At 42.4% G+C, this 13,188-nt stretch overlaps 1 protein-coding gene across 7 annotated transcripts in view; it reads right to left on the reverse strand.

The window, feature by feature from the left end:
• The window catches only part of CXXC5 (CXXC finger protein 5), a 104,463-nt gene that overhangs the window by 37,284 nt on the left and 53,991 nt on the right, over nt 1-13,188 (reverse strand). For all 7 annotated transcript variants that reach the window (XM_020790531.3, XM_072998404.2, XM_020790526.3 and 4 more), the window contains exon 2: nt 10,510-10,605. The gene's annotated coding sequence lies outside the window, so the exon portion shown is untranslated. The remainder of the gene's footprint in view (nt 1-10,509; nt 10,606-13,188) is intronic.

Consider the following 13,188-nt stretch of genomic DNA (forward strand, 5'->3'; position numbering starts at 1 on the left):
AGATCTAAGATAGCTCTTCCCAGTATCAAACACTATGCAAGTTCTACGTACAGTGGACTTATGGAATTAATCCGTATTGGAACGGTAGCTGCCAGAGAAGTCTGTAACTCGAAAAGTCTGTAAGTGGAGCCATCTGTAAGTCAAGGGTTCACTGTATAAAGTGTTAGTAAAGCAAAGTGTGCTGCTTTGCCTCCGTGAATACAGGCCAGGGGTCAAGAGTTTAAATCTCCCTGTGCCTCCCAGAAGGGGAGCCAGTGAGATCACCCACAGCATGTACAGCTGATGGAATTTCCTGCCCTGCCACCTAGGCAGCCTTGGGCAAGCTGCATAGTCCCAGAGTACCATCAGAAGGAGAAACTGGTAAATCACATGTTAACCCTAGAGGATAAAAATAGGTCAGGATCTACTGCAGGAGTAGTAGCAACACCCAATAGCTGCTAATTTGTTCCTGAATTAACAACAACAACAACAACAACAACAACAACAACAACAACAACAACAACAACAACAACAACAACAACAACCCTGATTTTGCAAATATGTCATCTCACTTGGAATTTTTGGGGGATTCAGAATTTTTAGGGTTGACCCTTCAGTTCACTGCCAAGCACCAGCAATGCTGAGAAACAAGAATCATCTTCTTCATCATCCAATATTCAAGGAACTAAATCCAACCAACAGTTGCTTGGCCGTGTATAACAGAAATAATAATAATGCATAAAGCACCTCTAATGCGCTTGATACCTATGCACCAGCAATGCTGAGAATTAAGAAGTGCAATATAATAATATAATAATGTATAATGCACCTCTATGCGGGCAAAAAAATATGCCAAACATTATGCGCCAGTTGTGTATATCTCTGAACAGGCTTAGATGCATGTTAGGAAACAATGACTGGTTACAATATTTTGACAATGTTTATTCTCAGAGGGTTGTAATAGTGTGTGGTGGTTAAGAGAGTTTCATAAGCCCAAAACAGACACGTCCCTTCCCAAAAGAATATACTATCTAAAGCCAACAATAAGGAAAACAACAAAAAGAAGGGAGGGAATAACAAAGATAGCCAGGCATGTGTTGCAACTCATAAGAAAAAGAAAATGGCCCTAACAGGCCTTCTGTCGAGGAGAATGAAAGCAACCACTCCCCTAGCCTTGAATGCTTCTGTAGGTTTCCCCACAGTATGCCAAGCAAAATTCCCATCTGTGACAAAATTTTAGAGTAGTAACACGTGTTAAACATAAACATGCCTTAAACCTCACACTGGAGCTGAAATTAACTGGTGGAACACATGCTGCTGGTGCTTGGGAGTGGACCAAAGGGTCAAGACTAAAAATTCCGCATCCCAGTAACTCCACTTAAATGACATGAGGAAGTAACTCTAAGGAAAGTTTCCACCAGAGACAGAATTCATGTCTTGTGCAATCAAGGAAGACAACTATGTACAACCAAGATGGACCAGTGGTTGAGCTGAATTAAAGATAGCTGTAAATATATACATCTTTATACAAATACGGTGTGTTCTGCTTTGTAAAAATTGCGTAATCCTTAGACAGAATACTCTGTTGAAACATGTGTATGAGGTGGAAATAAAATATTTCCCAACCTGTGCTAATTGGTCTTCACTGAAACTCTGAGAAGGACGTGGTACCAACTGGCACTGCTTGCCATCATTGCCTGCTCAACCCACAGGACCTCCGAATGAACTATGGCAGCAGGTCAGCCAAGGGGAGGAGCTGTCGGTTCTCCAGGCCAGCAAGTGACACCAGAGGGGCCAACCATTCAGAAGGCCTGCTTTTAGAGAAGAAGAGGGAAACCTGTTCCCATGTCACGACTCCTGCTCCTTCCACTGTCCCAGAGGTACTTTGGCTTGTTGGGAGATGGAAATGGAAAGCAGAGCCCAAAAGATACTGAATGCTGCAGGCAGAGTGGCATGCTGGTGATTAGCTGCCAGTTAGGATTATCTTGCTTCAAACTGTGTGTAAGGTGCTAAAGCAACTGTCACTATACTTCCCAAACGTGTTATCAGAAACAGCTTTCCCTTGTTCTAGAATCCATTTAATGGCCCTAAAGGTCCTTCCTCTCAGGTATTTCAGTCCACTGCCCCCTCTATCCAGACACAGGGGAACCTGGTCTGATTCTTTTGGATGCATTTGGTTCAGCTTTGAATGGCCTCTCTCTGTAAAACAGATCCACCTAACAGATGACCCTTTCAATGTCCATTTGGGTGGCAACAGGATAACCATACTAAGACAGGTAAGACAGAGGACTATCACGTATCATCAGATGAGGTGTCCCAGGTAACTATGACAAACACACATCAGAAGCAGCATCAGCATCTAGGTGCTGAGGTCAGACTGCTGAGAGGGAAGGAAGAACCTCACAGTCTTTGCTCCCATGGGTTAGGTTGGAGCCATGGAAGTAAGGCTGCCATAGCCAGTGTTAGGGTTCAGTAAACTGACATGTACGCAATAGCCAAGCAAATTCTGTTGTCAGCACAGGCTTGTACCTTCTAAATATTTTCTCAGTAACCACTCACTTGCATTCTGGCTGAGCAGGAGATAGCTCAACAGCCACTGGACCTGCCTATTCCCTTTGCCATTCCTGACGCCTTATAAGAGACACCTTATTTCCCCACAATTTCACGTTTACTTCAGAAATCATGTTATCAGATTTCATATACTATCTTTATACAGTGGTGCCTCGCAAAACGAGCACTTCGTTTTACGACAAAATCGCATAACAAAGTTTTTGCATAACAACAAAGTTTTTGCGATCGCAAAAGCGATCGCAAAACGATGTTTCCTATGGGTTTTTTTTCACTTTGCGATGATCGGTTCCCTGCTTCGCTAAACGATTATCGCAAAACGACGATTTTCGCACAGCCGATCGGCGGTTTCAAAATGGCCGCCGGGTTAAAAAATGGCCGGCCGCTGTTTTCTGGGACGGATTCCTCGCTGCACGGGCAGCGAAAATGGCTGCGCTATGGAGGATCTTCACTGGACGTTGAGTTTCAAGCCCATAGGAACGCATTAATCGGGTTTTAATGCGTTTCTATGGGCTTTTTAAAATCACTTTACAATGTTTTCCTTCTACAGCGATTTTGCTGGAACGAATTAACATCGTAATGCAAGGCACCACTGTATTCTCCTTCTCTTTTCAAACACTCTGGGTCCTTGCTCTGCTTCCTCCATCACTGTTGACAGCGGCCCTCTACCTCTCCGTCCCTTAGTTTTGCCTCCAACAGCATGCCCTATGAGATCAAAACACACACACACTCGTCTAGACTTTAGCTCATCCTTGCCTGGCTCTCACCCCACGTTCATCTAAGAACACTTTAGGCAACTCTTTTACTGTGCATGAGGAAGCACATCTGCTTAGTTTGCATCTCATGTATTTACTTTCCTTTCGCAAGATCTCTCAGGATGGCAACTGACAAACCTGAGTGATACTGCAGGGCATGACCAAGCAACTGTACAAGATAATGGCTGAAATCCTGTGGCACAACTTTGTGCTTTGCATAAACCAAATCAGATGTTGGAAACATTTGATTTGCACCAACTAAAATCTTTCTATACCTCTTTTCAAGTTTCAAGGCTTCCTAATGTTTCCTTTTGCCCTGAAGAAGTCTTTGGGAGCTTTGGGAGAGCAAGGGGGAGGGAGCCTTTAGAAGCAAAAAAAATTGTGGATTGCCAGTGAGAGTCCCAATTCCAGCAGCAGTGATCCAGTAATAATTTTTGACTTTTAAAAGCCCTTCCATCCCAAGACCCAGAGTATCAAACCTGGCAGTAGGTTTAGAGTGGCCTTTTAGGCCAGATGGGCGGGGTATAAATCAAATAAATAAAATAAAAATAAAATAAAAATAGGGCATGTAAGAATACGAACGTATATTACAACATTCAAAGAATAGCTTTGTGGTCATTTCACCACCAGTCACAACCTTCTAATTGTATATCCTTGCAGCAAACATCATGTTGCAATATTCCACATCATTTCTTCTCTACATCTGTTTAGAAAAACTAACCTTGATTTAAGAGGCCCTAAAATTAGAATATTTTTATTCCTGTTTTGTTTTTCCCCAACAGATTATTCTACTTTTATATTTTTAAGTAAGAAATAGAGACAGGGCAAAGTTTCTAAGGATAATGCTGATGTGTTCAAGACCTCAGCTGGTACCTGGCTGATTTTAGCTAAAGACTGGGAGCTCAATTTCGCACTGTACCCCAAGAGAAGAGCCAACCTATGCAGCCTTGAACAAATTACACAGCCCGGTATGCCTCCGGAAAAAGGGGAATGATAAACAATTTCTGTCTTTCTCTGCCTAGAAAACCCTAGAACAGGTCAGCATAAGACAGAATCAATTTGACAAATTATTATTATTAAATTCAAGATCTCATACTCCCCTTGTTCTGCAGTTACAGTGTGTTTTACCAACACTTTTGTACAGACTCTCAGGTGCATAAAGAGACAATATTCAGCTACTGCAGGGATAGAAAGAGGAGTGGGAGATGACCTTGTCTCATAAATATTTAGCTGAAATTCCAAGCACCCACAAATCCTTAAATCTTTTCATTCCAGAGAGATCACAGAACTTCTAACAGGAAACTATACATTATGGATTAGTCAATAGAAGTATCCCTTCTGTTAAGACAGGAAAGAGGCTCAAAGTTTGTTTTTTTGTTACTCAAATGCTCCCATTTGATATCTTTTCTCTCTTCCAGTTCTGTCCATAAATATCCCAGCAGATTATGGCCCAAGGAGTTTGACTTTTCAGCCATATGACCCACCTTGCAGTTTAGAACAATATTTTTTTTAAAAAACCAAAACACCTAAATATCTGTTCAAAATCTTTTCTATCTTTTTTAACTTTGTCAGAGTAAATTCAGCTATTCAACTATAATATCCAAACATGAGTCAAGAAATCATACACTTGAGCCAACTGTGTGTTGGATTTGGATGATACATGAAATAGTTACAGGCATTTCAATTATGCTTTTTATGAGAAAGAAACCTGAAATCCATAAATCCATGAGAATCTTTGTGAATACCCCAAAAACCTGTTAATTTTTTTTTTGTTTAAAGACTATACTTTGAACCTGCTCCGTTCTGCTATTCCTACCAAAAACAGCCAGTTCTTCTTTCATTTTGCATGCTAAGCATACCTAACATGCTAGGAAATCCTTAGGATTAAGGCAGAGAGGAAAACGTTCAATCCTCGCCTTTGTACTCTGGATGGAGTAACAATAAAAAGCCATGGAAACTGAATAGCTGAGATGCAGCAGAACATGTGAACTAGATGTGGAACGCACATCCTAGTTCCATCTGGTACTTTCAAGCAAAGCCCCCAACTCACCATCAGCAGCCAAACTGAGTAACTTGAACAGCTGGTGGTTACTTAGTGATTCTAGAGCAAGAAGTTTTGTTTAAGTTCCATGATTGCTATTCTGGCAGATGGTAGGGATTTGTCTGATCAAGTGTCCCTTAGGTTAGGCCAAAGAGAATTCAAGATATCAAAAAGTTTCCTCCTGTTGAAAGTAATGGCAGATATTCCAGTGCTTTCTAGAGAAAGGGACAGTTTATACTATAATACTTCTAAAATTCTCAATAGATCCAGTCTCCACCCAACCCCATTTCAATGCACAGAAACAAAGAGGTAACTGTAACTCTGGTTCTTTGAGTGGTCATCTGTGAATTCACACTATAGGCTTTAATCTGCGCTTGCACAGAAGTTTCCAGAATATTCCAGAGCTTTATCGCGTGTTCGCCAGGACTGCCCCACTTAGTACATGTGGTCCCCCCATCCTGGCAATTGGTTCACTTCCTAAGAACAGCCCAGCTCTGCAGCAAAGGTGAGACAAATGTGATGGACAGAGGGGAGGACGGGCAGGAAGTGTGAATTCACAGATGACCACTCAAAGAACTAGAGTCGTGGGTAACCTCTCTTTCTTCTTCGTGGTCTCTGTGAATGCACACTATAGGGTGATTAACAGACTGACTTACCAGAGGAGGGATGTCACGGAAGAACAGTACAGCACTGCCAAATGCTGCATCCATCTTAGCCCCGACATCCAGGTGGTAATGAGTGGCAAACGTGACTGGGGTTGCCCAAGTAGTAGCCTTACAGAGGTCTGGAAGAGGTAATCCGCAGAAAGGCTGTGGAGGTAGCGAGAGCTCTTGTGGAGTGAGCCTTAATGCCTATCTTAGGCATCCTTCAGTCTCAAGAGACTATGGTAACATGCTCTGTATGAGTGTCCTTTCCAGAGCACAAAGCCTGGGTAAAATAATATGGAGGATAGGCTGTTACCCAAGCAGCAAATCCCCCCTCTCCACATTGCTGAAATAGTCCAATGGAAAGGCAACTGGTTCCAGCGACGTCGCAAGACTTGCCAGAACAACACAAACTGCCTCCAGGACTCCAGCTCCAGATTTTGCCTGAGGTTTACTCCTGAAGCCTTTTCTATCAGTGGATATAGCCACAAGGCAGTGTAGGTTTGAAATCAGAGTTTTCCTTCTCCTAGATGGGCTGCCTTCCAAGGTTGACAAGCCCGACCTACCCGTTCCAGGATTGACATATGCATTAGTTAAAGGCTAAATCCTACAACTCATGGAACTACAGATCTTGTCTTTAGTCAGACAAAAAGTTCCCTTTGTAATGTCTCATCTTCAAGTGCAAATCAAATCATTATTTCCATTTCCTTCAACTGCAGCTATTTCTTTAGCATTAAAGTGCTGGGCAATGTACATAATCAACAAAATAGATGAACAAGACAGAGACCAAGAAACTAGTCAGCAATTAGGAGTTGGTTAAAAATGCCTATAGGCAGAGGCTTTTTGGCGAATTGGTATGCCAACTTTATAGTTGTGACAATCCAGCAAGAGATAGTCTGAGAAGAAATGGGAGATCCTCTGTGAGGCAGGTGTGGCATGACAAAGAGCCATTTTAACTTGCAGAAGGAGGAAGTTTATGAGATATAAAACGTCAGTGCTTGTCTGACATCCAACATATGGAAGGAACATTTGTGGTCAGTTAGTGACCAAAAGAAGGTGGGTAAAACAATAGGTTGTTTGAGGTGGATGTCCAATACAATTTTGGGGAGAAAGGAGACATCTGGATAAAGAGTCAGGGTGGAATTGGAGGAACAGAGGGTCTACCTGAAGGGCAGCCAGTTCTGAGGCTCTGCGAGCTGAAGTAATGCCTACTAGAAAAAGAATCTTAAAGGAGAGGAAGCATTCAGACATGGTAGCAAGCGGTTCAAATGGAGGAAGCGTGAGACACTGAAGGACGGTATGTATGGACCATTGCAGAGGTGGAGGTGCAGGTGGTTGCATATTGGAGACACCCTTGAGGAACTGTTTCAATGTAGGGTGACGAAAAAGTAGAGCCACATCTGAGTCTCGAGGTTGATGTGCGACTATGGTGGAAATGTAAACCTTGAGAGTGGACAGGGAAAGCTGCTTATTAAAAAGATAGGAAAGGAATGCAAGGACTGCGTTCCTTTGGTGGATTGGTTGGGAGGTTGCACTGAGTTGCAAGTTTCTGGAAAGCAGCCATTTATAAAAATAAAGTTGTGTTGTAGCAGGGTTTGGGGCGTTACATAAAATGGCAGTTACCAAGGGCGAATCCTCCATGCTGTGAGGTGGAGACGGTGAAGGTCGGGGTGGTAAGTTCTGCCATGATGTTGAGTGAGGAGGGAGGAATGGGGGGCAGGTGAACGTGGTCTGTGGAGATGGGGCGGAGCATGGTGAAACATGGCTGCCTGGACCACCAGGCAGTCATGAAAATAGCGTTGGAGTGTCTTTGACAGAATGTAACTATAGTCCTGAGGAGGAGGAGGAATAGGCGGGAAAAGATAGATTAGATTTGCGGTCCAATTGATCATCAGTGCAACCCTGGGCCTCTGCCTGCTGTGGAGCAATAGAGAGCACATTTTGAGTTTTGGGATGTGGCAAATATGTCTATCGAGGCTATCCCCAGAGTTTGCAAAGGCGAAGAAATACAGCCTGGTCAAGAGTCCACTCATACATTTGGGTCCGACTCCTGATCGGAGAATCTGCTATGTGATTGTCTTGAGGGACGATGAGCACTACTATGTGATGTTTGAGGCACCACTCCCAGAGTTGAATGGTAAGGAACAGCAATGGAAGAGAGTAAGTACCTCCCTGCTTGTTTATGTAGAAAAGCTCTGTGGTTACTTGCATAGCTATGCCAATGATGATAGGTTCTAAGGCACTAAAAGCTATGAAAATGGCTAGTAGTTCGAGGCTGTTGATATGAAGGTCTTGTTCGGTTTGAGACCTAGGTAGCGTGTACGCATAAGCCATTGCAATGTGCTCCCCATCCAATGGGGCTGGCATCGGTAGTGACTTGGATTGTCAGTTGAAGAGGTGCAAAGGGCCTTCTGATGAATAGACTGGTAACCTGCAGGAGTTTGGAAGGTGGGTCTGACATTGCATCGAAGAGGGACAGATACCACGCCTGTGGGGAATGGTAGAATATACCAGATGGGCGGGATATAAATCAAACAAATAAAATAAAAATAAAATAAATTTTTAGTCTGGCATGCTGAATGACTGATGTAGTAGAGGCCATGAGGCCAAGAAGAGGTTGGGTCTGATGTGCAGTGACCACTGCATAAGGCAGAAAAAGTGGGATAAGAGCATGAAGTTTTGTTGCTCTTTCTTGAGGAAGGAGAACTCTTGTTTTTCGAGAGTCAAGAACTGCACCTATGTAGGTGACTCTCTATGCAGGGATTAGAATAGTTTTTTCTTTGTTGACTTCAAGGTCCTCTTTCTTAATTTATTTGATTTATATCCCGCCCTTCTAGACAATGTCTACTCAGGGTGGCTTACAATAAAACATATCATAAAACAGTTAAAACAAATTGAGTCAATGGTATTAGTATTGTTCAAGATGGGCAATGTGAAAAAAAAGCTAAGGTAAGAAGTAAAATTCAAGTATTGGTAGGAGAAAAGGCCTGCCTAAACAGCCAAGTCTTTAATTGGCTCTTAAACACACCCAGCCAGGGTGCCAGACAAATCTCTGACAGCAAGCTGTTCCAAAGTTGAGGGGCCGCTGCCAATTCCTCTTGCGAGAAGATCTATGCGGTTTTGGTACTGTAAGTAAAGGCACTGTGTCATCCTCGGACGAGGTTTGGTAGTAGTCATGGGACCGTGGCCAGTACCAAGGAGGAGATGGTTGATCTGATACGTCAGATTGAGAGTAATATCCATACTGTGAGCGTATATGTTTGATGTAAATTTCAGTATCAGGTTGCCAATATCAATACTCTCGATGTCGATAGTCCTTGGGTGGAGGCTTACAATAAGTTGGTGGTTCATAGAGCGTGACTCATTTCAGGTGACAATATCGAGCCAAAGAATCATGGGATGCCAACAACCCCATAGAAGTCGGAGGTTGTGCAAAATCAGCATCAGATCGCCAAGTCTCTGGTGTATGGTGAGTCTTTCTGGATTGCTTACACGGAGCTGATGGGTCAGGTAAAGCAGACATCGACTCTGAGTCACACACAGAGACTGAGCAACCCATGGATTTGGGGCTCGAATGTGCCGATTGGGAGATAACTGTCACCTCAACTGAGGTGTTAGCCCAAGATGGAGACTGGGCAAGGAGTGGAGATGGTAGTTGACCGGAAGGTGGTGGCATAAAATCATCATCTGGAAAATCAAGACAGACAGTTCATTGGTCCTGTAAAGGAATTGTCAGAGTAGTTTTGTCGGGTGCCGTAGATCTTTTAGCGGACTTGGAATCCAAAGTGGATTTCTTGGTCTTTTTAGGCTTGGAGTGCTCCGGTACCAAAGGAAGGTTTGATACTGGTATTGACTTGGTAGTCAATGTTGAAGACTTAGATTTAGAAGTGGACTTAGACTCTGATTTAGAAGTTGGTAGCTTCGCTGTCAGAGAAGCGGTGGACCTATCAGGGGATCCCTTGTGGGGCTGAGAAGTTTGGGAAGCCTCTACAGTTTGTGTTAGGCGCAGGGAATGCTCCCAAAGAAGAGATCCAAGACGTTGCAGTCTGAGCTTAAGAGCTTGATTAGTCAAGTTTTTTTCAAAACTGGCACAAAGATGGATAGTGAGACTCTCCAAGGCAAAATAGGCAAAGATCGTGTCCATCTGAGAGGGGGATCTTGTTGGAAATTGAGGTGCACTGTTTAAACGGTGATAGAGGGGCAATAAATCGCACGGGGGGAGGGGAAAGGGGGAGATCCAAAGAAAAGTCTCTTACAATTTTCCCCTCTGTTATTTGTATTATAGGAAGAAATCAAAAGCAGTGGCAAACGGAGAGCTTCACGAGAGATGAAACCTCTCGTGAAGACAAAAAGGAACTGAGGGAATCGCCAGAATGGGTGGACCACATGTACTAGGGTGCAGTCCTGACGAATGCATGATAAAGCTCTAGAATATTCCGGAAACCCTAGTGTGCATTCACAGAGACCATGAAGAAGAACCTTATGTATGTCAACAACTGGCATGACTTAAAATGTTGCCTACCACTCTCCAGATGGGCAGTCTTTCTTAGAGAGGACCCTCTTGTGCAGGTGGCCTCTTCTGTCTCTCCTTTGTAGTTATGTTTTGCATAAAAGAGAGCTGAAATGGAATAAACAGAGATTTAGACATTTACACATTTGAATTCTTCAGAATTCTGGAATTGTGACTTTTTAAAAAAATATAAATTTCAAGGTAATGATGTCTTAGATATGAACTTATCAAACAAAGAAAAAACACCACTCAAATACTCAAGTTCAACATTATAACTGGAAATGTGAGTCGGGGAATAAAATCAGAATATACTTCTGCATTTCTACAAAGAAATACTATTATAATTTAATACAATTACGAAAGAATAGACATACAAATATAAGTATACAAAGCAGAACGATTGAGAAATACAAAAGATAAACTTTTCAATTCCATTCTCTTCTTCCTCCAAGATCTCAAGTCCATCTGTGTCTATAAATGGGAATGTGCATGGAAGAGTAAAATTAGAATATACTTTGGTATTTCTGCAAGCAAATTTGAGCTAAGATTTCTCAACTCACTGTCACTCTGACACACAGTACAGAACATCAGCCTCCAAGAAAGAGCAATGGTTTCTTTCTACCTACAGAGAAGAAAGCCACTGTGGTGTAGTGGACAGAGTGTGCTACTAAGGCTCAGGAGGCCTGGGTTCAAATCCCCACTTGGGCATGAAAACTCCATGAGGGGTATCAATGGTAAAATCTCACATACCTCAAAAACCTTATTAAGATAATCATAATCAAAAGTGACTTAGTGACGTAGAATTACACCACCACAGATACTGAATGGACAAAGCGGCTTTCAATAAAAGCTTCCTTGTTTGGTGTTTAGTAATATACTTATGTCAACAGTACTGCATCACCACCTACTGACAATTTATAAGTATCTCATGCATTACACATACTATATAATATTTAAAACAGAAGTTTTAAGAATGGGGGAACACCTCTTTAAAGTGACAGGTTTAAGGAAATTAGAACTGTATGCCCAGGTAACCAATCAAGGGAAATAATATAATATCTACATGTACTGCATCAGCTTATTTTGCAATAGCAATTTGCCCCAAACTGGAATATTAATAGAATCTGTTTCTTTGATACATTTATAGCCTGCCTTTCCATAGCAACTGTTGGAGGTGGTACACAAAAAAAGGAACAAAAAAAGGAATTCACATTTACTCTCAATTAAAAATAACAAATCAGCAACACACAGCCTTAGAAAATCAGGTAAGCATATTTTAAAGTCACAGCTAGACATGGGACGAATTTTAAGGAGAATTGTGATATTCATCAAAAATCACTGATTCATCAAATATTTGTCCCTTCGTATTCATCAATTCCAGAGACCCCGAAGAATATGAAGGGATAAATACTTACCCATTGTCATTTGTCCCCTATAGCCAGAGGGGGAAGATTAACTCAGTTTTTTAAAGCAGCCACAAGCTGTCCAAAACAAAAACAGATGAACTGATTTGTGGTTCGTCGGTTCACTGGGGGAATTTGTGGTTCGTCCCCAACTCTAATCACAGCCTATTATAATACAACCAAGTTAGAATATAGACTGAATTCACATGAGAGATAAACTGCTCCCCTCCCCTCAACAAGATTGTTTATTCTACTTGCGCTCTTGAGAAACTGCATGAAGTTGACCTTACACTGTTCCAGAGGGTGATCAGCTCTGACAGGCAGGCCATACCTACGTACCTGGCACAGAGAAAATAAACACAATACCAAGCTTGAATGTATACATTTAGTACTGTTGACAACCAGGGCAGACTGGAAATTTGGTTGGTATACTACTCACTCTACTAAGTCGCAGTTATTAATCCAACAGAAATAAACTGGTCTGGCTTAGTGCTGTACCTCCAGGAGCTTTATGCCATGCAGAAATCAGGGGGTAAAACTTTTAACTACATGGGGATGGGCATTATCACTTGTTAACACCTATGGCAAGTCCTAAAAGAAATGGGCGTGCCTGACCACCTTATCCATCTCCTGAGAAACCTATATGTGGGACAGGAAGCAACAGTTAGAACTGGATATGGAACAACGGATTGGTTCAAAATTGGGAAAGGAGTACGACAAGGCTGTATACTGTCACCCTGCTTATTTAACTTATATGCAGAATACATCATGCGGAAGGCTGGACTGGAGGAATCCCAAACTGGAATTAAGATTGCAGGAAGAAATATCAACAACCTCCGATATGCAGATGATACCACTCTGATGGCGGAAAGTGAGGAGGAACTAAAGAACTTTGTAATGAGGGTGAAAGACAAGAGTGCAAAAAACGGTCTGAAACTCAACATCAAAAAAACTAAGATCATGGCCACTGGTCCCATCACCTCCTGGGAAATAGAAGGGGAAGATATGGAGGCAGTGACAGATTTTACTTTCTTGGGCTCCATGATCACTGCAGATGGAGACAGCAGCCCCGAAATTAAAAGACGCCTGCTTCTTCGGAGGAAAGCAATGACAAACCTTGACAGCATCTTAAAAAGCAGAGACATCACCTTGCCAACAAAAGTCCGAATAGTCAAAGCTATGGTTTTTCCTGTAGTGTTGTATGGAAGTGAGAGCTGGACCGTAAAGAAAGCTGACCGCCGAAGAATTGATGCCTTTGAATTGTGGTGCTGGAGGAGACTCTTGAGAG

This window comes from Pogona vitticeps, chromosome 4, assembly GCF_051106095.1.
Source record: "Pogona vitticeps strain Pit_001003342236 chromosome 4, PviZW2.1, whole genome shotgun sequence".
NCBI lineage: Eukaryota > Metazoa > Chordata > Lepidosauria > Squamata > Agamidae > Pogona > Pogona vitticeps.